Raw genomic sequence first — 26,970 nt, forward strand, 5'->3', positions numbered from 1 at the left:
GTTATCTCATATTACACCGATTATCCTATGGATGCTCCTACTCCTGCAGGATCGAGGGTTCCTCTTTTAATGTTTGCAGACGATACTCTAATTTTGTCTAAAACACAAACTGGTCTGCAAAGAGCCCTCGACAGATGTAGTCTCTTTTGTAATGACCATGACCTTGTAGTCAATGTTAACAAGACCAAGTTCATGGTCTTGCACAAACAAAAAAATGTGAAAGCTAGAGTAGAAATGAATAATTCGTCCCTGGAACAAACTGACTCCTTTACATATCAGACGTGAGTCCCTTGCTCACTTTGCCACTGGATTCAAGCAAGCCGGGCTGAAGACGGCTGAAATGCCAGAAACCGGTCTTCGGAAGCTTGTTTCCGGTCCAGGGATGGCATGGCTTGGCAATTCGGGCTGGACTGTTCCCATGAAGCACAGGGTCAAACTGATTTGCATATGGCCATGTCTGAACTGGGGTGGCAGAGTGGGCTAAAGAATGGTGATGGATTAAACCCAGATCTGTTGACTGGGTGTGAGTGTTTGATTGGTTCAGATGCTCCGTCCATCACCACCCCCTTTTGTACCACTTTGTTCGCCATAAGTTGGCAGGGTATGCTCAGACGTGAGTCCCTTTCTCACTTTGCCACTGGATTCAAGCAAGCCGGGCTGAAGACGGCTGAAATGCCAGAAACCGGTCCTCGGAAGCTTGTTTCAGGTCCAGGGAAGACATGGCTTGGCAGTTCGGGCTGGACTGTTCCCGTGAGGCGCAGGGTCAGACTGATTTGCATATGGCCATGTTTGAACTGGGGTGGCAGAGTGGGCTAAAGAATGGTGATGGAATAAACCCAGATCTGTTGACTGGGTGTGAGTGTTTGATTGGTTCAGATGCTCCGTCCATCACCACCCCCTTTTGTACCACTTTGTTCGCCATAAGTTGGCAAGGTATGCTCAGACGTGAGTCCCTTGCTCACTTTACCACTGGATTCAAGCAAGCCGGGCTGAAGACGGCTGAAATGCCAGAAACCGGTCCTCGGAAGCTTGTTTCCGGTCCAGGGAAGCCATGGCTTGGCAGTTTGGGCTGGACTGTTCCCATGAGGCACAGGGTCAGACTGATTTGCACATGGCCATGTCTGAACTGAGGTGGCAGAGTGGGCTAAAGAACGGTGATGGATTAAACCCAGATCTGTTGACTGGGTGTGAGTGTTTTATTGGTTCAGATGCTCCGTCCATCACCACCCCCTTTGGTACCCCTTTACATATCTGGGCGTTACTATGGGCAAAAGGTTGAACTGGAAGCCACAGATGGATCTGTTGGTATTGAGGCACAACCAACTAGCAGGGGCCCTCTTAAAAGAACACCGGCGATCCCAAACCAAACCAGTTGCTCCGGTTCTAACTATCTACCAAGGGAAGGTTAGACCTTCAATTATTTATGGAGCTAAACTTTGGGGCTTTGAAAATCAAGTTACATTAGTCCAAGCTCAGAACATGTTTCTGAGGGCTTGAACGGCCTTCCTCAATCGACACCTCTTAGACCATTACTTGCAGATCAGGGTTGTGTTTCTTTTGAGGAGGCTGCGGGTTTTAGACCTCTTGCCTATTGGCGAAGACTCTGGACTACCCCGGAGTTAGCTCCTTATGCACAAGCAGTTAAGTATATTAGAGAAACTGATAAAACCAACAAAATCACATAGTTACCAAAAATTAAGGCCACTTTATTGGCTATGGGCCTCATCCATTTGTGGGAGGACCCTGAAGGGAATTCTATCCCTTCCAAAATACATTTTAAAGCCATATACAGGGACATGGTCAGGCAAAAGTCTCTGTCTCTGGTGAATGGTGCTTCCCTAACAGGTCTCTTTCTGGATCACAAAATTGAATATAGGCTGGAGGCTTATTGGGATACCATCACGTGCCCTGGTGACAGGAAACTCTATCACCAATTTAGAGTGGGCTCTCTCCCCCTAAAATCTTTTACTAAAATGTGGGGGATCTATCAAGAAACAAAATGTCACCTTTGCACATGTGAGGAAGAGACCTTATTGCATGTTCTGTTTGTATGCCCTGCATACAAGGGCCCTCATCATAAATGGCTTAAGCCGGTTTGTGCTATAATAGGAACAAGATCTTGTCAAATGGCTTTGCGTATCTTAAAAACTGATACTAGTGAAGTCATAGTTATTGCTATGGCTAAATTTTGGAGCTGGACGTGGGCCCTTAGAAGGATTAGATTGCAAGGTTCTATGTAACATGATTGTGTTGAGTGTACGTGTTTTAGTTTTTTCTAATATATTCTGCTCATAAGAATGAAGCGTCAAGCCAAAACTTGTGTAATTAGGCATAATGTTTTTTACTATGAATTTTTATTTGGTTTTAGGAGGAAAGGATTTACAATCATTTTATTACTGACATGTGTTAAGAATTTTAACAGAATCCTACTATGATATGTTTAATATCTTTTTAAACAAAAAAAAACCTACCATGAATTTTAGGTATTTTGCATTGTTATATGTGTCTTTTATGATTATATATGATCGAATAAAGACAAATTTGATTTGATTTGATATAAATTCACACCTGATATCACGGTAATGCTCATTTTGCCGGCACAATGTGTGACAGCTGCATACAGCATTTATCTGGGGATGAGCACCCACAGCCAGAGCATACAAAGAATAGAGGCAATTTTGACACAATGGATTCCATAGGATCACACATCTGATGGAACATATTTCAGATGGGCACCCTTGGAAATGTATGTTGTATTGTATTGACATAACAACATTTCAGGAATAAGGGTCTGACATGTTGCTAATGCATGTTGGCAAGGCAAACAACTTTTACAACGCGGTTGGTACACCGCAATACATTTACATCGCGGTCATTACAACGCAAGTGGTTACAACAACTTGCACTGGATGGCGCTCTAAACTAAGGAATAGTATGATTTACTATTCCAACACCTTCCCTACTGTTACACACACTGGAGTTGGAATAGTAAATCATACTATTCCTAAGTCCAGTGCCTCTAGCGCAAGTCTTTGTAATGACTTGCGTTGTAATAACCGCGATGTAACTTACTGCGATGTAAATGATTGCGTTGTAAAGTCATATATTCCTGTGCAAACAAGGTGCCATTATAACATGGCAACACTAAATTGTATACACAACGGTGTCCATTTGCTATGGGTAACACCAAAGCAGGCCCCCTCGCACATTTTTGGCAGAGTGCCTACATGTTTGGCATGCTGTGAAAATTGCTCAGAGACAGGGCGAAAGCCAGTGATGAGCAGGATATTTGCTAATACGGTGCAGAGATGAAGTTGACAAACTCCAGGGATGTGCAACCTTAATTCAAGGAGTCAAATGCTCCATCACAACATCATAAATGTGTCCTAATGTACGGCTGCCTCATCACACTAGAGGTGAGGTTTCCTGTGATGCACACCCAGACGGTGTTGAACTACATACAGGAGCATTTCCATCAAATCTTTACATCTCACAAACAAAAAAATATATGAGGAAGGCACTCACCAGTGGCGTGTGGGTACATGAAGGCATATACATCACCCTGAGTCATCAATGGTCTTCCAGCTGTGAGATGTGTAAAAAACTTTAATAAGTATCAGGCGTGACTTTCCACCTGTGTCATGTTCATCATCAGATTCATTTACATTCAATTTGATAGCCTGTAACAGTTCTATCTCTGTTCATGTTGCATACATGAAGGGATCTGCTTTGCCTGTCTGACACACAAAACATGACCATTGCAGCCTTGTGGGCTACAAGACAATCCTGCAGTTATATGTGATCATTTTGCACACACCACTTGAGTGACACATTCACAAGGCCCCGTTTCCAGCCACACCGTCAGATTCTAGATGTTGGGTAGTCAATATGTGCTTAGCAAAATTCACAAGGGTGTGTTGAGAAAATTGACATGGTCTGAGCCCACTTTGTGTATGAGGCAGACAAATGTTCCAATGGGAATGGGTTTTGCGATGGACCTTACACAACAACACCCATGTCATATTGCAATGTAGCAGATTTAAAAGTGTGGCATACATGGGAACTGTTCACAAATGCTTAGACCCATGCACAGCTGAGATAGACATGTTAGTCCATCATACAGTGTTTTGTCATGTATGCTGCATTGTGCAGCTCACATGGGCACTTCAAACGCATAGTGAGTTCTCACACACAAATATCATTAAACACTATCTCAATATGCTGCACTGCGCAGTACACATTGAAACATGACACAGCACTTCATGGTTTTTTATGTGCAGGGGGAACACATTCCTTCACCTGGTCGAACAACATCATCAACACTGGCATACTTGTACAATGATGCATGTGTGATTGTGTTTGAGATGGGCAGCTTTGCTTTAGTAAAAAATGGATGGCATCATCCTGTAACGTTTATTACATTGTGTCACTGACTACATTTGTTGACAGAGAAAACACACTGTGTTTTAATGAAACTTTTGTCACGTACTTACCACCTTGCCTGCCAACGATGATTCCCAGATGGTCCAAAAGGTCGTCCTAACTTCCCACGCAATCCTGCCATCTGTGCTTTCATTGGTGGACAGTCCTGTCCACCCCGAAGATCCGCCTCAAGTTGTTGCAGATAGGCTCCCACCTCACTTTCCGGACACGGACACCATAGCCCTGCAGGACCCGTCCCCCATTCTTCACCATCAGTGGTAGGTAAAACTTTACGAGCTAGAGGAAACTCCTCAATGCCCCCTCTGACATCAACGCCTCCCTACCCATACCCAACATCTCCGGACACAAACCTAACCCCACTATAGAAAAATAGAATCCAAGAAAATTACCCTGAAACTGTAAGAAAGATAAATATAACCCTTGGACATACACCTGACAAGATAATCAACAAGACGAAAAAAAAACACGTAAAGACTGAGACACATGACTTGACAGAGACACTAGGAACAGTTCACAGGACACAAAACCACTCTCTCCTCCAACAATACCAGCACACAACTCTAAACACCTCCAACACTCTCCACAGATACTAACAGTGTGGTTAAAAGAAAAAGTGAAAGTGTACAGTACTCCTCCATGACACAGGATGCAGACTGACATCACTTCCTGGGGGTTTGCGGCACGTTTTTGGACTGTGCGAGAATATTATACCCGCTAAGGGTTAAGCGGAAATTTTCATGTTAGTAACATGTAGTTTGCAATTCTTTTCAATGGCGGTTATGAAAAGAATTATCGCTTATGTGTTAACGCTGCAAAATTTTTAACGGTAAGTGAAAGTTGATCATCAGATGTATCATATTTCAAGAAATTGCATGACTAATGACTCCATAGGGCTATGGGATGTGATCTGTGTGGTGTAGGTGACTTCAGTCATTCTGTTATGTGATGGTGTCAGTAATCCACAGCTGTCAACATGCCCTTGTTACATCTAGTCATGTGTGATTGTACATGCATGCATCAGTGGCAGTCATTATGGTTAGCATAGGTTGTATGTGTGACCACATGTGTGACTGTCACATTACACATTGCTGTAATGTCTGTTTAACAGGCTTGCAAAACAGATGGACATCACTACTTGAAGTTCAGATTGAAATGCAGCAAACAATGCAAAGGTTTGACCACAGATTCACATCTGAGTATTTGCTTTGCTGTAGTTGCAAATGTGCACATTTACAACGGGCAGTGCAAAATCATTCGTGGGCATGATAGAAAGTGGTTGTGGGACACAATAAAGAGTTTGCAAATCTAAAAATATTTTTAAACAGTGTCTATCAAGCAGATCTATTGTCATGTTAGCGACATATGTACAATACGTTGTTACATGACGTATGGAACAGCTTGTGTCAGAAACAATTGCCCATCAGTCTAGCATGACAGCAATACACTGCTTGAAGTTAGGAGAGTAACAATATGATGGCTGGACAGGTAGAGGAGAATATATTTGATGTGAGTCAGCACTGTGTCACGTTTCAGCATGTGTTGGCTACAAGAGCTTATAGAGGCACCCCTGATGGTTATTTCAGAGATGTATGCACCCGAATGCAGGAAGGAGCAGTGATGACCAAAATATGCAGAGGTCAGCAAGCCACACAAAGCCATGTAAAATATTTTGAAGACCCTGAGTCCCAAGTGGTCAGTACATTGTTGGCTGGAAACAGCAATGCAGCATTTTACAATGCGCACTCCTTGCAACAGCATAGCTTCCAATGCCGGTAAGCGCAGACAGTCCCATTAACTTGAGGCCATACAGTGCTTTAGTCAGAAACCAGTAGTAGTAGATACAGGTACTGCAGAGTTACTGCATACTGACATTGAAGGTGGTGCCTGCGTAATGCACAAGTCTGTGGGCCCAGGCTGTAGACATTGATGCATCAGCAAGGACCCTTGCCTGGTGGCAGATGTAGACACGTTGCTGACATAAGAAGCGTGCATAGTGCACCTTGTAGTGGTGAACAATCAAGGTGCTCCTGATCAGGAACAAAGGGTAGTCTGCATTGCATGACATGCACCAACACTAAACTGGGATGACAGTGGAGACATCCTATTTTGTGCTGCCTACTCAACATCATCATCCCAGAGGAGTTTGTGCTGCCCGCTAGCTGTGGAGGGTGAGGTCCCTTACCAGGACAAATCATGTGTAGCAGAGGACCAGTGACTGGGGAGTTTAGAGGTGCCATTTGCTCCTCCTGCACCTGTGGTTCCCCTGCATACTCGGATAACCCTGCTGCACCCAGACTTGTGTAATCCAGACTGACAGGGGATTCAGCTGGCTGAGTCACTGATTCGCAGACGGTGGTTTGAGGCCTGGTGTCATTTTCCAGCTTGGGTGTGAAGCAGAGGAGGCCCGGGTGTGGTATCTGCCCAAAAGCCATGGGCACACAGCTTGTACAACCTAGATTTATGGCTGGTATGTTGAACATTGTTAGACCTGGCATCTTTGGCGTGGTTTCCCCCTATCTTTTTGCCTCTACCTCCTGTATTTTTGATGCTGTGCTGGATTTCGTTTTTGCTGGTTTAGATGCTTTGGGCACTTTGCCACTGCTGTTCAGTGTCAAAGTGCAAGTGCTCCCTGTGTAAATTGTTATTATGATTGGTTATCCATGATTGGCATATTTGTGTCACCAAGCAGTCCCTAGTAAAGTGCACTGAGTGTGCCAGGGCTGGTGATAACAAATGCTACTAGTAGGCCTGCAGCACTGATTGTGCCACCCACATGAGTAGCCCTAAAATGGTGTCTCAGGCCTGCCACCGCAGTGCCTGTGTGCAGTCTGCGAACTGCCATGTCCTCCTGGTCAGTGTCCCCACTGGCCAGGCCTAACCCTTCTCTTTCTGTACACATTGGTCACCCCTATGGAAGGCCCAAGGTACCCCCTTGGGCAGGGTGCAGTGTATGTGAAAGGTAGAGCATGTACTGGTGAAGGTGACATGCTCTGGTAGTGAATTACAGCCATTTTCGTTTTTCACTATTGTAAGGTTATTTTGCCCCATAGGCTATCATGGGGAATGCTGGCAACAGTGGCTACCGTCATATCTTCCCATAGGAGCAAGATAGGACACAAAAGTCTGGTATACCTAAATTTAGAATTTAATAACACATCTTTTAGGAAAGGTTGTTTTTAAATCCTGTGTTTGATAACAGCACTTTTAGAAGGTTGCTGTTCTCTTGTCTGACCTTTCTGTGTGCCTTGGCCTGTTTGTGAATTGACTGTCTGGTTTGTGAGTGACAGGGGCTGGGTGGCTCCCGGAGTCTGAGTGGGCCATCCCTGGGCTGAATAGCTCCATCTGCATCTGGAGTGGTGGGTGGGGGAAGCACCTGGGCCTGAATAGGGATGTGCCTTTCTTCCACAATGCTGGCTCCACCTCCTGCTGGGCGGCTGACGACCCTGCCCCTCTCTCTGAAAGGAAAGAAGAGGCCAGGAAAACAAAGTGCTCAAGGAACACCCAGAACTGGTTCAGACCGGGCTCAGAGCCCTCCTGCACAAAGGGATCAAAGACTTTTAGGGGTATAAGTACAGGACCCCTGACTTCATAAAATTAGATCATCCTGGAATCAAGAAGGAACCTCTGCCAAGGAAAAAGCTGAAACTGAAGAAGGAAGACTGTCCTGCTGTTGATCTGCTGGACTGACCTGCTTTTGCTTTGCTGCCAAGGAGAGGGGAATGACTTTGCTTTTGGTGCTGTGTCCCCCTTGCTTGAAGGAATCTCTAAGGGCCGGAGAAGAGCTGGCTCCCTGTTAAGAAGTCCCAGGAACAAAAGGACTTCACCCCCAGCTTCCCTGAACTCCGCTGAGAGAGTTCTGTCCTTCCTAGAGTGCTTGAGCCAGTCGTGGTGCCTCTGGAAGTTGTACCTGTGTTGGGAAGCTGGAAACCAAGCTTTTAAAGACTTTCTGCAAGTTGTGTCGCATTGCTTGCTTGCGGAGCGCATCCCCGACAGTGCGAGAAAATTCCTGCCACTACGAAGGCCGCGATCGTTGCAGCACCTGTTGCCGCTGCCAGAGTCGTCGCATCCTACGTTTGCGGGACGCACCAGCCCGGTGCGGGAAGATTACGATCGCTGCGAGTGTCGTCGCAGAGCCTGTTGTCGCTGGGTGAGATCGTCGCACCGCTTGCTTGCGGACCGCATCACGTCGCTGCGAGTGTCGTTGCAGAGCCATCGCATCAAGGAGCTACGAGAGGAAGATCACAGCGGGTCCGCGCATCATCGCCCCGGAGACCGTCGCAACTCCAAAGATCATCGCATCTTGCCTTTGCAAGCTTCTTTCACTACGGAACCTCCGCACCGGAATCCATACAAGGTATCGCATCCCTCCCAAAACAGACCGGAGTCACTTTATCACGCCGGCTACATCCAGCGGGGCTGTCGCATGGCCTCCCCAGGGTCTCAGGAGTGATGCATTGCTTGTTTTCCACCGCATCAGTTTCTGTTTTGCAACTTTGTCACATTTAAAGGTACTTTTGGCTAAACGTGACGCAACTGTGAACTTTTCACGCAACTGTGGATTATTTTATCGCAACTTTAAGAACACTTTTGAAACCATATTCTTGAACTGTGTATCTAAACTGTTGTGGAGTCAATGTGTGGTGTTTTCAATGTGTTATTGTGAGTGTTGGTTCAAATACTTTACACATTGCCTTTGATAAGCCTTGACTGCTTTTGCCAAACTACCAAGGGGATGAGCAGGGGTTATCTCAGAGGGTTTCCTCCTTACCCTGACTAGAAGCAAGGGTCCCTATTTGGACAGTGGTACCTACCTCTGCCAACTAGAGACCCCCACTGCTAACAAACATGTAATCTGCTTGCCAAAGTTGGGATCTAGGAGGCAACCGGGTGGTGCTTGTTTTCCTCAATGCATGTTATTGGGCTCTTGAATGTACAATGAATTTCCCTTGGTGCTATCCGGACAGAGATTTCTGTCTAGCATACAACTGACTGGAGTTGAGGGGCTGGTTGGCCACACTGAATTGCAACACATGCCAGATATAGTTTGTGGCCATCAAGCGCAACAATGTGTTTTCAAGAGTATTTTGTACATTCCTTGAGAGATTCAGCAATATATGAAATTGACATTTCTTTTAAGATGCATGTTTGTATCTGTGTTCAACTGTGCCTGCAGATGTGTAGCTAATTAGATTTGGATAGTTGTGATGAATCATGCATTTGGCATTAGTTAACTTGTAATGACCATCCAGAGAGAGGTGGTGCAACTTCATGGTGCTACCATTTTATTTCAGTTCCGTCTAACCCAATACTATGTCCATTTCTGATATAACTGGTTGTATGTTACTTGCATGTTTTGGCTGTACTTATTGGTTTCCCTGTTGCACTTCACTCATGTGTATGTCTGTTCTCTGTCTTGGGGTTGTCAACACAGAATATGTGTTATTTGATGAGGATGCAGCCAATTCTCTACCTTCATTGCCATGCCACAATCATGTTGTTGTGCATGTTACCTCAACACTTTCTGGTCATTGCGTTGCCATGTCTGTAGTACAACATACATGTTGTTGATTGCTGATACCGTGCCAGTTGTCCCACGGCTGACCTATGTGCCATTGTTTGTGTTTATGAAACTATAGAATCGTTAGATCAGTGTAGTGTTGATGGATTAATCATGCACAGTGTAAGTGATGCTAGACATACTTATTTGTCATTATAATGACACGTGTCAGCTAGCGAGGTAGTGCCACTGGCTAATGTTGAATTAATGGGTATGCTTAGTGTAGAAGCACTCTCTTCACTGCAATGGTATACCCGTTAGTCTGGCTATACTATCCTTTGAATGATCTTTATCCTCCACACCCACAAGTGGATCCAGTCCACAATTGTCATGCATCTTTGTGACTATTGTCAGTTACCTTTTTTCCTGTGGCACAGAATTCACAGAGATGTTGCATATCAATTTTTATTATGGTTTGAAGCTGTGTGGCCCTAGCTACAGTGATGCATCAGACACACATTGAATGTTGCACTACACTCTTGTGTGAAAATTGACTTGAATGTGCTCCTGTGGAAACACAACACATAGCTTTTGATTCTCAATGAGAAACCATACACAGACATACGTTCAGATGCCCAATTTATAGTCCCATTCCCACTCTTTCTTTAATTGTTGTCATGTCCCCTGCAAGTTGAGTGATCTGTGTGACACTGTTGTTTTGTTGACGGGACTTTACATGATTGTTCACCTTCTGAAGTCACAAACCAAGCATACAATACATTGTTGTAGTGATATTTCATTTTGCAAACCCACAAGTTGTGAACTTTGGTTGTAAGAAATGTTTGTGACAAGACATTTGTTAATTGTGATTATGAAAACAAATTGAGGATGATGGCATCCCTACTTGCTGTTCCAGCTGCAGAAGCTGTGGTGTGTCTTGCATCAGTTTCTTCGTCCTGGCCATCCTCCGAATTGTCCTGCTCCTCTTGGTCTTCTGGCAGTGGTGTGTTGGTCTGTTCACAGATGTTGTGCAAAATGCAACAAGCCAGTTTGATTTTGCAGACCAGTTCAGGCCTGTACAGATGTCTTCTCCCCGAAATGTCAAGACACCGGAACCTAGATTTAAGGACTCCTAAAGTCCGTTCCACAATGGCCCTTCAGCTTCCCAGTGCCACATTGTAGTCTCTCTGGGCCAGTGTGTGGGTCACTTTGATGGGGGTCATCAGTCATGGTGACAGTGCATATCATTGATCACCTGAAACAGAAAATGGAGAAAAGTGTCCATTAGAATTTTGGAATGATGTGTTTGCAGAATGGGGGCTTTTTTGTGTCCATCGAGATTATATGCTACCATCGTCGCCACAGTCTAATCAGCACTGTATCCTATTGGGGTGGCCTTTACCGTCATGTGACAGGTACGCCACTCGTATAGTCTTAATAATATTTGCAGTGTATCTAAATTCAATTTGATACACACTTATACTATGACACATCTCTTGTATATACATATATGACCTGAATTCTAGGTTGCTGTAGGATAATCACACTGCAGACTAATTGGTCACACTTTGCCAGCTTTATTGACAGCCACAATTGTGTATAGCTTACACAATTACTCTCCTTCCATTAATGTCCTAAAATGTATTTTAATAAAATGTGCCACCCGTATTCTGCAGCTTGATAATTAATAGCGCGACAGGCTGCTGACTACCAATGAGATAGTCTTTCTTTTCTTTTGCCTACCCGGACCGTCGGAGGTCACGTGGTCTCGTTGTCTTGACAACCCGTCAAACCAGGAAGCACCGATCGCCATTATTCAGCGTGAGGCGGCTTCGGTACGGATTGATTCTGTTCACGGTAAGCGTTAGACCATACAGACACTGCCGTTTTAGGCATTGATCACGCCCTCCACAGTGCCTTTTCTAATATTCCGGTGTTTATTTGCAGACTGTGGATTCATATGACCACTTGTCCACACACGGCGTGACCGCTGCGAGAGACTGGACCCCCGGCATAATTAATACGCTTACATCGCATCATTTACTGTGAGTCCCTCCTCTCTTATCTTGTCTTGCGATGTATTGCCCACGCAAATGCGGTCCTCTCAGTAACGAGTGGCTAATTTCCCTTGTTTCCCATAGACCTGTAGGACGTCATACACCAACATTTTATGTAAGTGCAATTTATCATACTTTCTATTGTTGGATAGTTTTATTGTTAGGGCCATGACCAATATGCCGTTCATTATAGGACCTTGAGAAAATTTTCCAGTTGAGAGCGTCCTCACCCTCCTCCATCTTGGAGACGAGCAACCTCCGGTATGTCTTGTCTACCAATTTTTAGTGTGCTGGATCACTTTATTGCAATAAGAAGCTCATTCATGCATTGTAACTTTCTAGTAAAAGGCTGATTCATTGTTCATTAAATAGGTTGCCTGCCCCTACCCCCGTCCTAATGAAGACCCCGATGCAAGGTTTCTACTAATACCTGCAAACAATAGAGGGTCGAAACGTCGACAGCCAATATGTTCTTTCAGCTTCACCCCATGATTTGAACATTCATTGTAACATGTGGAGCATGATTAATTTGAATTGATGTATTGAACCCAGGTCTTTCGTTGTGTCCACCATTGGACTTTGATATATAGTACAGTGAGGCCGCTTGGCCGTTTTTTACATTGTAACCATCCTATACCCACACTTCCTTACACCTTATCACCCCCCTTTCTCCCCCCAGGGGCACTATGAAATATTTGTGATTTTGTACTCAAATGTATGATAACTTGAAGATACCTACATTGTGAATAAACAACAATGCAGGCTAATTGAATTTTCTTTTATTATTACATCATTTTGTGAAATTGTTTCTCCTTGCTGGGACCCCCCTTTCTCAGTGCTTATGCTACCCAGGTCCCAGTGACTCTGTTTGGGTGAACCCTTTTTGATACTCTATTTATGTCCCTGGGCATATGGTAACTTTGGTTCTGCTTGTATGCGTGTTGTGGGCAGGCCATTGATATTGCTGTGTGAGCTCCCACTCAACACACATTTATTTGGCTACATTTGTGCATCAGGTATTAATTTTAGACCTATACATGCATCAGATTGATACACCTCACCAGGGGAGGCGTAGGGATGCGGAACATGGAGTGAGATTTACATTTCTCTTATTTGTATGCTCTTTCTATGCATGCTACATTCTAACACGACCCAGAGTTAATGTAATTCCACTTTTGTGATTTTTGTGTGTGCAGTTAAGTATCCTTTCATGGAGAAATGCTTTCCTCCCCATGGCACAGGCACCCTTGCAGCATGGTGCATGGGTACCTGTGCTTGTGCATGTCAACTAAATGTGCACCAGCACATGGGATAGTAGAGCGAGCTATTATCTTGTTGTACCTGTTCCTTTCTGCAGTTACACCTGTGTTTTGTATTTTTATTTTTTCACATTATATGCAGTAGCTAACACTTTTAGTTCCTGAGGAATGCTAGATACTCTGTAGGTCATGATAGCAGAAACATGTAGACTGACCCTCTAACTTGATAGTTGCAGTTATTTTTTCCAAACTGCGATAGCACTGTTTTAAACCCTGACACTACGTGATACATATTAAATCTTTTTTCTCCTGGTAGTTAGTTTTAGTACACCTCTTCACGTTTTTTCTTTGAGCACTGCACCCATCACCCATTAACAAATTCTAGCTCTTCTTCCGGTGGATTTTACTATATCCTTATAACATTGAAAACATCCCTGATCTCCTCCCTCACAGTGAGGGGGTTGTAGCCCTCGGCTGTACTAGGAATTACAGCTGGGAAGTGACCCCAGATGATAAAGCATGTCACTTCGGTGAGTGATGGGACTCCGTCCTTTAATTAGGGCTTCCCTGTGTAAGATTCAATATACTTTACTTGTGTTTAGGACGCCTTAGGGCACCAAGTAACGATCTAGACCCACAGATAATTTAGTCTCTTTTGCAATATTAACTATCATTCAGCTACGCAACAAAATGCAAAAAGTCAGTAAGAAATTAGATTCTGAACTAAAAAGATTACTACAAGAGGAACAGCAGCAATTTCTGAACACCCTTCTCTTTTTAAAATGAGTTTTGTGTCATAGAAAGGACTTGCACCTTCAAGTCCATAGCATTGAATGCTGATTCAGTGATCAGAGGTGATGATGTGAAGCACATGATCAAAACCATAGAAGAAATTGAAGATGCATTAGATTGTGCAATCAGCGTTGGTATCAGCACAAGATGACCTAAGCTTGCAATAAAAAGACAGCAGGTGAATAAGGCATCAAAATAGGAAGTCATTGTTGCCATGTGTCAGTTGCCACAGAGCTAGCAGAAACTCGAAAGTTCAAACAATTAAATACGATTTAGATGTCAGTGACCTACCATACCTTGGTGGTACATGTGGCAGAAGCAATCGTGCACTATATAGGGCAGACGCAATTCCCTACAGAGTTCCGGAGGTAATGGGTAGGCACCAACATATTACGATATACGCCGCCGACCTCTTCATTTTTCTTTCAACCACGAGGGAGGATTTTGAAGGAGCAAGAGAGCTCCTTGCACACCACAGAAGAGTATCTGGACTATTAGTTAACTGGAGAAAATCCTACATGTTCCTCCCTACCGCAGCTGGTAGAGATAGACCAGTTGTAGTGGGTGAAGTTATATGGGAACCTAGATACATCCAGTACTTAGGGGTCAAAATTTACCACGATCCGGCGGACCTTCTGGAGGGCAATATCGGGAAGGCTATCCGAGGTGTGAAGATAAATATGGAGTTCTGGGTTGCCCTTCCCCTCTCGGTGATTGGCATAGTCGCCCTACTGAAAATGGTGGCCTTGTCAAGGTTGCTATACTTCTTTGTAGTGCTCCCGGTGTGGATCCCGGCAGAGGTATTCCACACCTTACAATCATTGATAACAGGCTTTAATTGGGGATGCGGCAGACGTAGTGTGGCACTGACAAACCTTAAGAGACATAAAGCAGCAGGTGGCCTGGCACTACCGTACTTTGAGAGTTACTATTTAGCCGCGCAGCTGCTATGTATCACGCAGTGGGTGGCTAGAAGGGACCTTTCTGTGCTGAGTCTGCATCTGCTATCGCGCATCGTGTTGTAATTGCTCGCCCCGGGGGTGGAGGACAGCTCTGAATTTTGAGTACTTCACAAATGTTGGGTCAGGACTCTACAAAAGCCGAAAATTAGGTGTCGATACTGCCCAAAAATTCAGTTGGAATTTCTCCAGGAAATTCCCCATGGGGGGAACTGGCGGGGTGAGGGAAAGGATGGCAGCCGGAGTAACAACACTTGGAGCACTTTATGAGGATGGCTCCCTGTTATCATTCGAAGACTTCTGAGAGTGTTATGATTTGCCGTAGGGTCACTTTCTGTTACATAGAGCCCTCGCCGCAGCGATTCACAAACACCGGGGGACAGGGCTCTCTGAACCTTCACTCTCTGTAGGTTGTCCATATCCAGTGGCTTTCTCTGGGACATATAAGGCAGTCACTTGTTTATACTGCCACCTTCGGGCTGAGGCATTACCGGCACTTAATAATTTACGACTATGCTGGGAGGGAAATCTGAGGGTTCCCATCAAAGAAAAAGTCTGGGATGAATTAGTCGAGCGGTCCCCCAGTGTATCTATGAAAGCCCTTTCAATTGATCAACTTTTATATACTCCACATGGCAAATGTCACACCTGGATGGATAAACAGATACTTCCTGACAGAAACTGCTAAATTATCCTGTTGTGGGGAGTTAGGGGCCAAATTCCTGCATATGTTTTGGAGCTGCCCAGAGCTGGGAAGCTTTTGCGGGGCAGTGACAGATACCTTAGCCGAGGTGACTCGGAGGGAGGTTCACTGTACACTGGAGCATGGTTTGCTACATTGGTTGCCACACACCTCCAAGACTAAAGTGACCAGCATATTCCAGGACCTGACACTCCTATTGGCCAAGAGAGAGATGCCAAACATTGGAAATCCCAGAGGGAGCCCTCCATAGAGGGGTGTAAAAGAGAGGTTATACGCTGGGCGAATTATGAAGGACCTGTACTTCTGAGAGAGTCCAGAAGGGGCAGAGGATCCTTGGAGGCTGCCAGAGCATGAGAGGCACTGCTGGAGGAACTGAAGCACCCAGATTTTGCATCCCTTGAGAAGGTACTGGATACCCTCTGATATTGTACGTAGAACATCTACTTACTATGTGGAATACCGCTCTGAAGCCACGTAGCTTGCCTTAGCATGATACGCTGGAGGGGAGGCTAAAGGACTAGAAAACATGAGTCGGCATAGGTTACTATCCTACACCCTTAGTATGTTGTATATCCTACGATAACAATAGACTTTTTTTCCTGATAAGACAACGGACCCAGCCATGGCGCGCCTGGAGGAGAAGGTGGGCGCTAGGTTGTTTATTATATTGATTTACAATACATATTTTGGAGAACCTCTACCTAGATATGGATAAAAGTGCACCCGCATTTGTGAATGTATTTGGATTAGCATGATACCTATAAATTGCTGTACTAATAATTCTTCACACCAAGTCTAGTAAAAGGGAAGGTAGCCTTGACCATCAGACTAATGGATTAACGTGTATTATTGTGTATTAGAACATTGGAATGTTGGGAGCTCCATTGAAAACAATGGAGTGCTCTGGGCTTATAATGGCTGGTATAAGCCTGGAGCACCAACATTCCAATGTTTCTTTGTTCACAGCTCTGGCTGTGAACAAAGGCTTCAGGGAACCTGAGGGGATTCCAATACCCTCACGCTCCCAAAAGGCTTTGTTTTTTTTGTTAGAACATTCTGTCCTCTAGTGACAGAATGTTCTAATAGCCTTATAGCCCTTCGTAGATGGGCTATACCGCTATTAAAGTCCCTCTCCCTTGTTAAAGGCCCTCGCCTTCGGCTCGGGGCCTTTAAAGCTGGAGAGGGCCTTTAATAGCCGGTATAGCCCTCTACGGCGGGCTATAAGGCTATAATCATTTCTTGTTGCATTTGAGACCTGGTCTTGCTTTGAGAACAATAAAAATCTGTTTAAAAAAGATTATAGAATGTCTCTTTTTGGTGAAATAACAGTGTCATGCAGTGAGATTTTAGGATGCAGTTCCACCAAAAAAGAGCTGAGTCACTGGATGTGATTTAAACGCTTACAAAGCCCAACACAATGTCTGAATCTGTTCTTGGTATAGTGTATATATGGTTTCTGCTCTCTCTAATGCTTCAGAGCAGTGATAGTAGAAACAGTATACACGTGTTAATAAAAAGTTCAAAAACTGTTACCTTTTACAGAAATGTATCTTTTAGCACTTTTTTCTCGTGAATGAAGCCATCATTCAGAGCACTTTTTTCTCATTGAAGCAGACTCTAAAAGACTGGCTGATGTTTAAAATGAACAATTTCTTAGAATCAGAATTCGACCACATTACTACGATCACTAAGAGTAAGCTTCTTAATTCTAACTTCCTCTTGACTTGAACTATCTTCCACATCATCCACACACTTAACTCTCCTGCCCCCTTTTTCCTACACACCTTGGCAAAATGACCAACTACACCACAAGCTAAACACCTTTGCTTGATTGCAGGACAGAATTTGCTGGAAGCTAAATGTGAGGCACTATCAGAGTGAAAATATCTAAAATTTCCTTTCTTAACATACTCTTGGCTTTTAACCGTCTCCATCTTAGATTTTGTTAAACCTTTAGCTTTGATTTAGCCAGCGACTTCCTCTGACCCTTCCTTAGACTCCTGTTTAAAAACTTTGGCACTCCGGCTAGACATTTTTGCTTTCCTTACGATAGCCAAAATATCCTTTAATTCACCATCCCTATTAACCCATGACCTTTATAAAATGGCAGGGTCCCTACCATGCATTACTACCTCATCTCTGATCAATTGGTCCTGAAGGTGATCACATTTGCAATCTGCAGCCAACTTTCTCAAAGCAGCCACATACTCACCACTGTTTCATTCGCTTCTTGCTTCCGGTGAAAAAATGTATACCTAACAATTCCAATACACACCTTAGGCGCAAAGTAATTATCAAAACCATTCACAATAGTATCAAAAACATTAACATCTCCACCCCCTAGTGCCTTTGTCATTTCTTCATAAGCCTTAAGACCACCAGACTCACAGAGTGCAATAAAATCATTTTCTTCCTTTCGTGTGTCATCTTTCCATCTTCATCAATAGTGTACATGAAATTAAAAAAATAAGCTTTCCATTCAATCCATTTCATGTAAGGATTGCCATTAGCAGGCCAAATGGTTTAGGGTGGTTGTAATGAATAATTCTGAGTGGCCATACTGAATACAAGAAAGCCTGAAAGAGTGTAATTTCTTTACCTGGAAGAGGGAGTAGTTCCCTGTGAAAAAACACACATGCGATGAAAGAGTTTAAACTGTCTGGCTTGTAAGTAAAAACTTAACACAGTGTCCTTTCTTCACCAAAAGGAGGACTAAATCAATGTGCAAAAACGATGATACCAAAGGAATAGTTAGTTTCCTGAAATACTTGCTGTGTCCTGGAGGCAAAAGGCCAATAGTAAAGGTGTGCGCGTCACCACGCTTTGCCGTTGAATATCACAACCATACGTGCTGAAGAAACGGTGCACTCATACATTTTCCAGAAACGAAATGCACAGTACGAAGTTGCTTTCAAAATAGCGGCACGCAAAGTTCATTCAACATGACTTCTCAGCAGCCTGGTCACCCCACAATGCATTGCAATGAAAAAGAAGAGAAGAAGGACATTCTATGATTGGCGGCTCCTCAATTCCACTCCTTCACAGCTGCAATGGTAGAGAATGACTATGGTTGCCACAGAACAAGGTGGCTGCAACAATGCCTGCGCTAAGCCAGGAGCAGGAATAAAGCGTTCAAAACATGCAGGAAGCAACAGTCAAATAATGGTAAAGTAGTACAAGCTTAGGTTCCCAGGGATCAGGTTTTATACGACCTGTAGGATAACGTTTCGGTACTCCTGAAATAAGCGCTGCTCCAATTACTTAGGACAACTGCTTCCCAGAATACAAACTGATGAAGGAACTTCAGTTAAAATCCGGGAAGGCATGGAATATCCAAGTAATGCGTAGGTCCTCGAGTGCTTCACAAGATCATCGCCACTTTGTAAAGTCCAACACCAGAGAAGTGTTAAGATTCTTTATTTGTAAAAGTGAAACACTGGTACAGAGGAGCACAGAAATATGCACCTTCCCTCGTCCAGCCCTCACGCCATCTCCACCTTCCACTCTAGAATAGAATGTGAGACGAGGTGCAGGTGCTGACTTGTGCGTTGACTCGTACAGGTGCCAGAGAACATAATACAAATGAACAAAGGAAATGAAATAAATATATATACAGCACAACAGCATGCCCACAGGAATCTAAAGAACAAATCAACCGCAGCAAAGATATACTTGTAAGGGTTGGTAATTGGCAACAAGCCAACCTGGTCGAGGTAGATGACATCAAAAGATCCAGTACATTGCTAAATATACATCTTAAATGCTTTGGACAGATGCAGCCACCAATATTGTTGCAATAGGATTAATACTGTAGCCTTGATGCCTGAATGGGCAGATGCAATGCCATCATGCACTGCTTTCTGAAGTTCTAGCCTGCCTACTCACTGGGAACATGTTTATTTCCAATTCCAGGTGTAAAAACCATAGGGTAATTCTTCTTTTTGGGTTTATCACCTTTAATACAGCCTGTGTTGCTACAATAAACCTGCATTGATTTTAGTTTGAAATCAAGTTAAAGGAGCAGCCTTACCACAGTTGTCTGCAGCTACATCAGATACACGGTTCCCTTTACCATGAATACCTTCACCTATATGGACTATCAGATGCTTTAAATGGACTAAAGCTTATCCTATAGGACAGATGCCTTTCTCAAAGCTGTTTAGCATGTATTTCCATTCACCCAAATTTAAAGGGTGAATTGTCACACGCAATTTGACTGAAATGATACCTCAGGAAGTGAGATCATATAAACCTTTGACCCTGAATCTGCCATGGAGATGATGCCATATTACAGTCATTGCCATTGTTAACGTTTCATAACACCTGCATCAATAACGGAACACTACAACATTGAAAAATGCCTATTTTAGACATCACCTATATTAGGGTGCTGGCTAAGCCTGGGCGTAGTTCGCGAAGTTGCGCTAGGCGTAGCTACGCAAAGTGCACTTCGCACATGCGAGCTACACGTAGCACTACGCGAACTGCGTAGTGCGCTGTTTGCGATGATTGCACAGTGCCGGATTCTTGTCCGCACTGTGCAATCATTGAAAACGGCATCTGTGCTACGTGCAATACGTATAGTGCAAAGTAGCGCAAACTTCGCAAACTACACAAGAGTAGCGTAGTGCTTTACCCAGCGTTAGTGCTGCCAGGTATGCAGTCTAACCATTATGTGTTTGAGTAAAGAGGATATAGTGGTTGGTGGATACCTACACCCTATCGGAGTAGGACCGCGTTTTGCCGGCACACGATGCCTTAAGTATATCGAACACAATCCGATTGGAACCCGTGGCCATATAGGGATCATGTACAGAGTAAAATACCTGCGATTGTACCAGATCCTAAGGCTACACCCACAAAATCCTTGTGGTGTACCTATTCTACCTAAAATAACTAAGAGTTTCGAAATATGCACTGATCATCAAATAAGACTCAGGGACCCTGTGCATTTCATCTGTTACAAACAAGGAAAGTGGATTTACTTTTCTGTCCAATTATTACAAATAGTGAAAGTTGAGACGATGTCCTGACGAAGGCAACCTGCCGAAACGCACGTAGTCTCAACTGCCGCCTTTCTGTCTATGTTGATCTGGACCTTATTGGAAATATAAAAGAAATAATATTGTATCAATTGACACCAGTATCATGTTTGTTTTAAATTTATGTGATTACGTCATATATGTTGTTGATGCATTGTGATATGTTGTTGATACATTGTGATTACAAAACATATAGAATTATGTATTTTTGATATTCAAGGAAAAAAAGGATAAAATAATATATAAAACAAAATAAAAACATATTTTTTATAATAATTCAGCACTATGTCGTTTAATTAGGTGGAAGATGTCCTGATATAATTCTCTATGTTCATACTTGTGAGTAGCTCGTCTTTTTCCCTTGAAGAGGATATAGTGCCACAAATCAGAGAACAGCACTGGGAACCAAAATTGTTTATACCAAAAACTGGCATGATTTAATAGCTCTGACAGTCTATACTCCAACAAGAAGTGTGTTGATAAATCATAGGAGAGGAAAAAAGAAATAAAAGCAGTAGTAGTTATGCCAATTTATATTCACTTATTCTCACTCATGCCGGTTCACTCATTTTTATTCATAGGAACTCACTCACACCTACTCATTCTCACTCACTCATACTTCTTCACTTACATTAACTTGCCTGCACTTTTGCTCTCCCTTATTCTCACTAATAGTTACACTCACTCACTGTCAATTCACTCATTCATTCTCACTCACACTCAATCACTCATGCTCACTTACATTCAGTCTCACATTCTCACTTACAATCTGTTACTCATTCACTTTCACTCACACACACAAACAGACCCAGATGCTCACACATACACACGCTCTTTCTCAGACAAACAGTTTCAGTACCGGCACGTACACATGTATTTAATATAAGTTTGTTATACACTATGAGTATAATTAATAAAAATATGTTGAAAGCAGGGATGGCAAAGCCCCAATGCATAACGGCAATCCACCTTGATGTTTCTGGCAGCGGCTTTGCCACCTCTGAGGTCAGGGATGCAAAGGCAATGCCAGGGTTTACAAGGGGCAAGTCACGTGTCACAGCTGTAACTCCTGTTGACCCCTGAATGACATTCATGCTGTTTAGACTTTATAGTTTACCCTATGAATCTCTGAATCCTCTTAAGTGCCACTGGGTTAGGTCAACATTGTATCCTTGGACAAAGAAAGCAGAGTCTGACGTGATAAGTGTGGAAACTGATGGATCTGTCTTCTGAATGGCTAGAAGGAGGGAGAATCTCAGGTATTAGAGCAATGGAATCGCTTACTACTTTAGTGTGTGTTTGTAGTGACTTGAAGTCCCCACCTAGGAAAGCTTCTTTCACTGCTGGACAGGCAGCATACTATGTTTCTTCAGCATCAACAACAGGCTGTGCCGTGCCGTCCGTGTAAAACATACTTGTGTACTCATGTATCAGTAGTACGTGTAGGAGTGCCCGTATCCCATAAAATATAAGTGAGGCCAAGGGTACTTCCAGATAAACTTTATTAATTACAGAGCGCTGGGGAGAAGCGTCTATGCGGCTCGGAATCGCTGATCCACAAAATGGCCGCACTTCCGTTTCCGGTCACGGCGTGCGCCGTGAAAACAAATAGACCGTCACTACATATCTCCCTCCTTTAACAGATCACAATAAACCGTTCAAGTCTATCTGTCCTTTCATTCCCTATGGGTGTATACATAATGGAACAGTCTTACTTGGTTTCCATGCAAAAGTCTTCATATCTCTTCGGGATCTTCACTGCTCTGCCCGACTTGGTCCTTGTAGATCCCCGAGCTTGGTGTTCACTCAGCGACCCCCTTGGGCTGCAGGGTCCTCCTCTTTCTTGGTCGCTCATGGTTCTTGGTCCTTCACTGATCCTTGGGCTCCTGGATACAGGGGATTTGGTCACATCAGGCGTTCCATCTTCTTCCCTACGGAAAGAGCCTTCACCGTCGTCCTCTTGCCTCCACTCTTCTGCTCCTTGCGCTTCATCGGGCCTTTCCTCCTCCTGTTCTTCCTCACTCGCGCCATTGAGTGGTCCGGCTTCCCCTTGCATCTCCCATTTCAGGATTTTGTTGCATTTCGCCATCCTGTCCAGCGACCACACTTTGCCGTCGCTGAGAAGGGCTGATCTAGTGTAAGGTTCTATCACTTGTAGGGGTGGCGTGAACTTGCTTTCGCCTTTCCTTTTCAACACCGCCAACTTTACTCTCACCCACTCCCCTTTTTCCAAAGCCACTTCTCGGACATTTCGTCTCTTGTTGTAGTGTTCCGTGTACAGGGCCTGCGCCCTTTCCATATTTCTCCTCACTACTGCTGGAGACCATTTACTCTGTACTATCAGGTGTTTCCACGCCAGATTATCCTTAGTGAAGGGCTCTCTCCCTCGCAGAACTTTGAAGGGACTATATTCATTGCTGGCCAGGGTGATGCGATACGCCCACAGCATCTTCGGCAGCTCTTTCTCCCAGTCTTGTCCTGCACTGATAGCAGATTGGATTGATCCCATTATTACTCGGTTGAATCGCTCTGCGAGGCCGTTTCCCGCTGGGTGATATATGGGGTGTGTTTCACCTCAATACCATTTCGGGCCATGAAGGCATCCCACTTGGCCGACACAAATTGAGGTCCATTGTCGCAGGTGATGACTTTGGGGATCCCTTCCTTCACAAACGTCGATGTCAAAAAGGACAGCCGTGCTTCCGTGTCCACCTTCTCTCTCACTTCTACTTCGGGCCACTTGGAATATCGATCCACCATCACTATGGCATACTTCTGTACCCCATTATTGTTGAGGATGTGCCCCATAATGTCTATTGATAGCATTTCCCAAGGGTTGGAAGGGATGGGGAATTTGCCCAGAGGTGGTCGTATCATTGTTTGTGATTTGTCAGCCCGGCTGCACGGTTCACACAGTCTTACATGCCTTTCTACCTGAATGTCCATTGCCGGCCACCAGTATGCTTGCTTCGCTCGAGCCTTTGTTTTCGTTATGCACAGATGTCCCTCATGCAGGATTGTTTTTTTTTTTTATAAACTTTTATTAAAATCAAACAAAACAACAGCAGTCAAGGCATTAAGATACAATACAGATGATCATGTGTCTACAGCGAGCAATACTCTAGTGGTCAGGTAAAAATATACATCCACAATATGTCAGCAGGGAGGGGGGCAGTGGGAAAAGAAAGCAGCAATCATAGTACCAGACAATATGTGGAATGCCATTTAGGGGGTCAAGAGAGTATCAGATGGTAAATCTGGTGGGGGAGTGCAAATATTTCCACGATATGCATTCCACTGGGACCAAACCCTATTTCATTGCCTAGGCTTACCCCTAGCCAAATACACCGTTTTCTCCCTAAACATGCACCAATCCATGCACTCCTTCCATACCAAGACCGTGGGCGACCTCTGGGAACCCCAGAGCTGTGCAATGTCTCTCTTAGCTATCATGTTACCAAGGGCCGCCCAGCGGATCTGCGCTGCAGTATCATCATTCGGTTCCCATACATTCAGGAGGCAACGCCTAGCTTCAGGGAGCAACGACACTCCCGTAACTCTTTCCATCACAGCGTGCACTCGCGTCCAGAACGTAGCCACCGCCGAACACTCCCATAGAATATGAAGAAAAGTTGCAGGCGTACCACAGCCGCGCTTACATAACCCATCCAGAGAATAGCCCATTCGCACCAGGCTCGGACCAGTAACATAAATACGGTGGAGGATCTTAAGTTGGACGAAGCGGAGACGGGCAGGAATGGCAACCTCCTTAGGGAAAGATAACGCAGATTGCCAATCTTCGTCGTCCAGTTCCATCCCATCCTCGGTCCAGACCGCTCTGAGACGCACAAGCAGATCAGCACGATTATTGATCAATTTTTTGTAAATCAATGAGATCGTGCTGTCAGGAACATAACCGTCCAATATAAGGTCCTCTAGAGGGGAGGAATCGGGAACATCAGTGCCCACAGCGAAGACCGACAACAGAGCATGGCGCACCTGAACATACCTGAAAAATTCCGTGTCTCCGAGCTCATATTCCGTACGCAGTGCCGCATAGGTTTTAACATTCCCCTTGGTCCACAGATCGCCCACTCTACTAATGCCAATCATGTCCCATTTGTCAAATCCTTTCGTTTTCGATAGACAACCCAATCTCTCGGAGGCATACAATGGAGTAGCACGAGTCAATCTATCACCCCACCCCAAAGCAACATTCGCATCGTGCCAAACACGCGCAGCAATCTTAGTGGGCCCAGTTAAAGTCTTACCAACACCTCTAGAATAAAGCGCCCTACTATAGGTCCCGCCCGGTAAAAGGTGTTTATCCATATCAAAAGCCGGCGAAGGACCCGGTGCGTAAGTAGCATGATTAACCGCACTCAATTGAGAGGCCCAATAGTAACGCTTAATGTCTGGAAGAGCGATGCCACCGTTGTACCAGGGGAGCGTGAGCTTGGGGAGAGCAATACGGGCACGTCCAATTTAAAACAAACGACGCTGTAAGCTCTCCACCTCCCGAAAAAATCCGGAGGGAATAGGATCAAAGGAGTTTTGCAAAGCATACAACAATCTTGGCAACGACATCATCTTAAACAAAGCTGCGCGCCCTAGCGGTGATAGCGGCAGCCGACGCCAGCGCGAGACATCAAGTTTCAACCGATGAAGCGGGGGAAGTAAGTTGCGCTCGTAACGAACCACAGGATCCAGGGAGATATAAATCCCCAAATATTTGAATCCTGACTCAGAGAACTGGATCGGGAATCTGCGAGGCAACTCGGGGAACTCCCCAGCCAGTACATAAACACAGGACTTCGTCCAACTAATAACGAGTCCCGAGTTCTTCCCAAATGAAGTCAAAACATCAAAGAGCACATTCAGGGATTTCCGGGGGGATGTGAGGTACAGAAGAATATCATCCGCATACAGCGAAACACGATCTTCGAAGTCAGGAGTCCACCTGATGCCTTTCATCGAGGGTTCCCAATGGAGCCACGCAGCTAGTGGTTCGAGCGCAAGGGCAAAAAGTAAAGGAGACAACGGGCAACCCTGCTGAGTACCACGTCCAAGAGTGAAAACGCCGGATGCCTTCCCATTTACCACCACCTGAGCCAAGGGCTTCTCATAAAGAAGTTTCACCCAAGCGATGAATGCAGGTCCGAAACCAAATTTGGCGAGAGCCGCCCAGAGATAAGGCCATTCTATAGTATCAAAGGCCATGGAGGCATCCAAGGAAGCCAAGATGGCCGGCTCAGAGAGGGTCGCGGCTCTCGCGAGAACCCCATGGAGTCGGCGGAGGTTGAGGGAAGTATTGCGATGCGGGATAAAACTTGACTGGTCCGGATGGATCAAGTCACCGATCACTTTAACCAAGCGGTTGGCTAGCAATTTGGCTAAAATTTTGGGTTCGGTGTTTAAAAGGGAGATGGGCCTGTAAGAGGCGCAACGGTCTCGCGGCTTACCCTCCTTGTATATTACCACGATGGAGGCCAGACGTTGATCAGCAGGGAGGGAACCAGACTCCAGCGCCTCAAGGAACATCTCCCTCAGATAGGGTGCCATTTTGTCGGGCCGCAATTTGTACAACTCAATAGGCAAGCCATTGGGGCCCATAGCCTTGCCAGAGCGAAGGGAGCAGATGGCCGTCGCTATCTCGTCTGTCGAAAGCGGTGCGTCCATGAACTCCATATCAACATCAGAGAGACAGGGCAATACAATATCACGCAGTAACAAATGGGAATCCTCCTCATCCCTACCACAAACTGGAGAATACACAGTCCGGAAATGATCCACAAAACAGTCCATAATACCAGTCGGGTCAGTCACACATACTCCGTCCGACTGCTCAATCATAGGAACCACACAACTCGCTCTTTCTTTCTTATCAAGCCAAGCAAGCAGCTTACCAGCCTTGTCACCCACATCATATATCCTACCCTGTTGCTCCCTATTCATAACCTTAGCAGCGTCGGTCACCAGGGCTTTATATTCAGACTGTTTCAAACTGAGGGAATGAAGTTTAGCACGGGTGACACCCGCCTCGAGGTCACTCTCGAGCACCGTTATTTCAGTCTCAATGCGGACCAGTTCCTCACATTTAGCCTTCTTGGCACCAGTAATTAACGACAATGAATGTCCACCTATGACAGTCTTAAAAGCCTCCCACAATGACACAGACGAGGAAACAGATCCCACATTATCACGGAAATAGTGATCAA

Source organism: Lissotriton helveticus, chromosome 3_1 (assembly GCF_964261635.1).
Source record: "Lissotriton helveticus chromosome 3_1, aLisHel1.1, whole genome shotgun sequence".
NCBI lineage: Eukaryota > Metazoa > Chordata > Amphibia > Caudata > Salamandridae > Lissotriton > Lissotriton helveticus.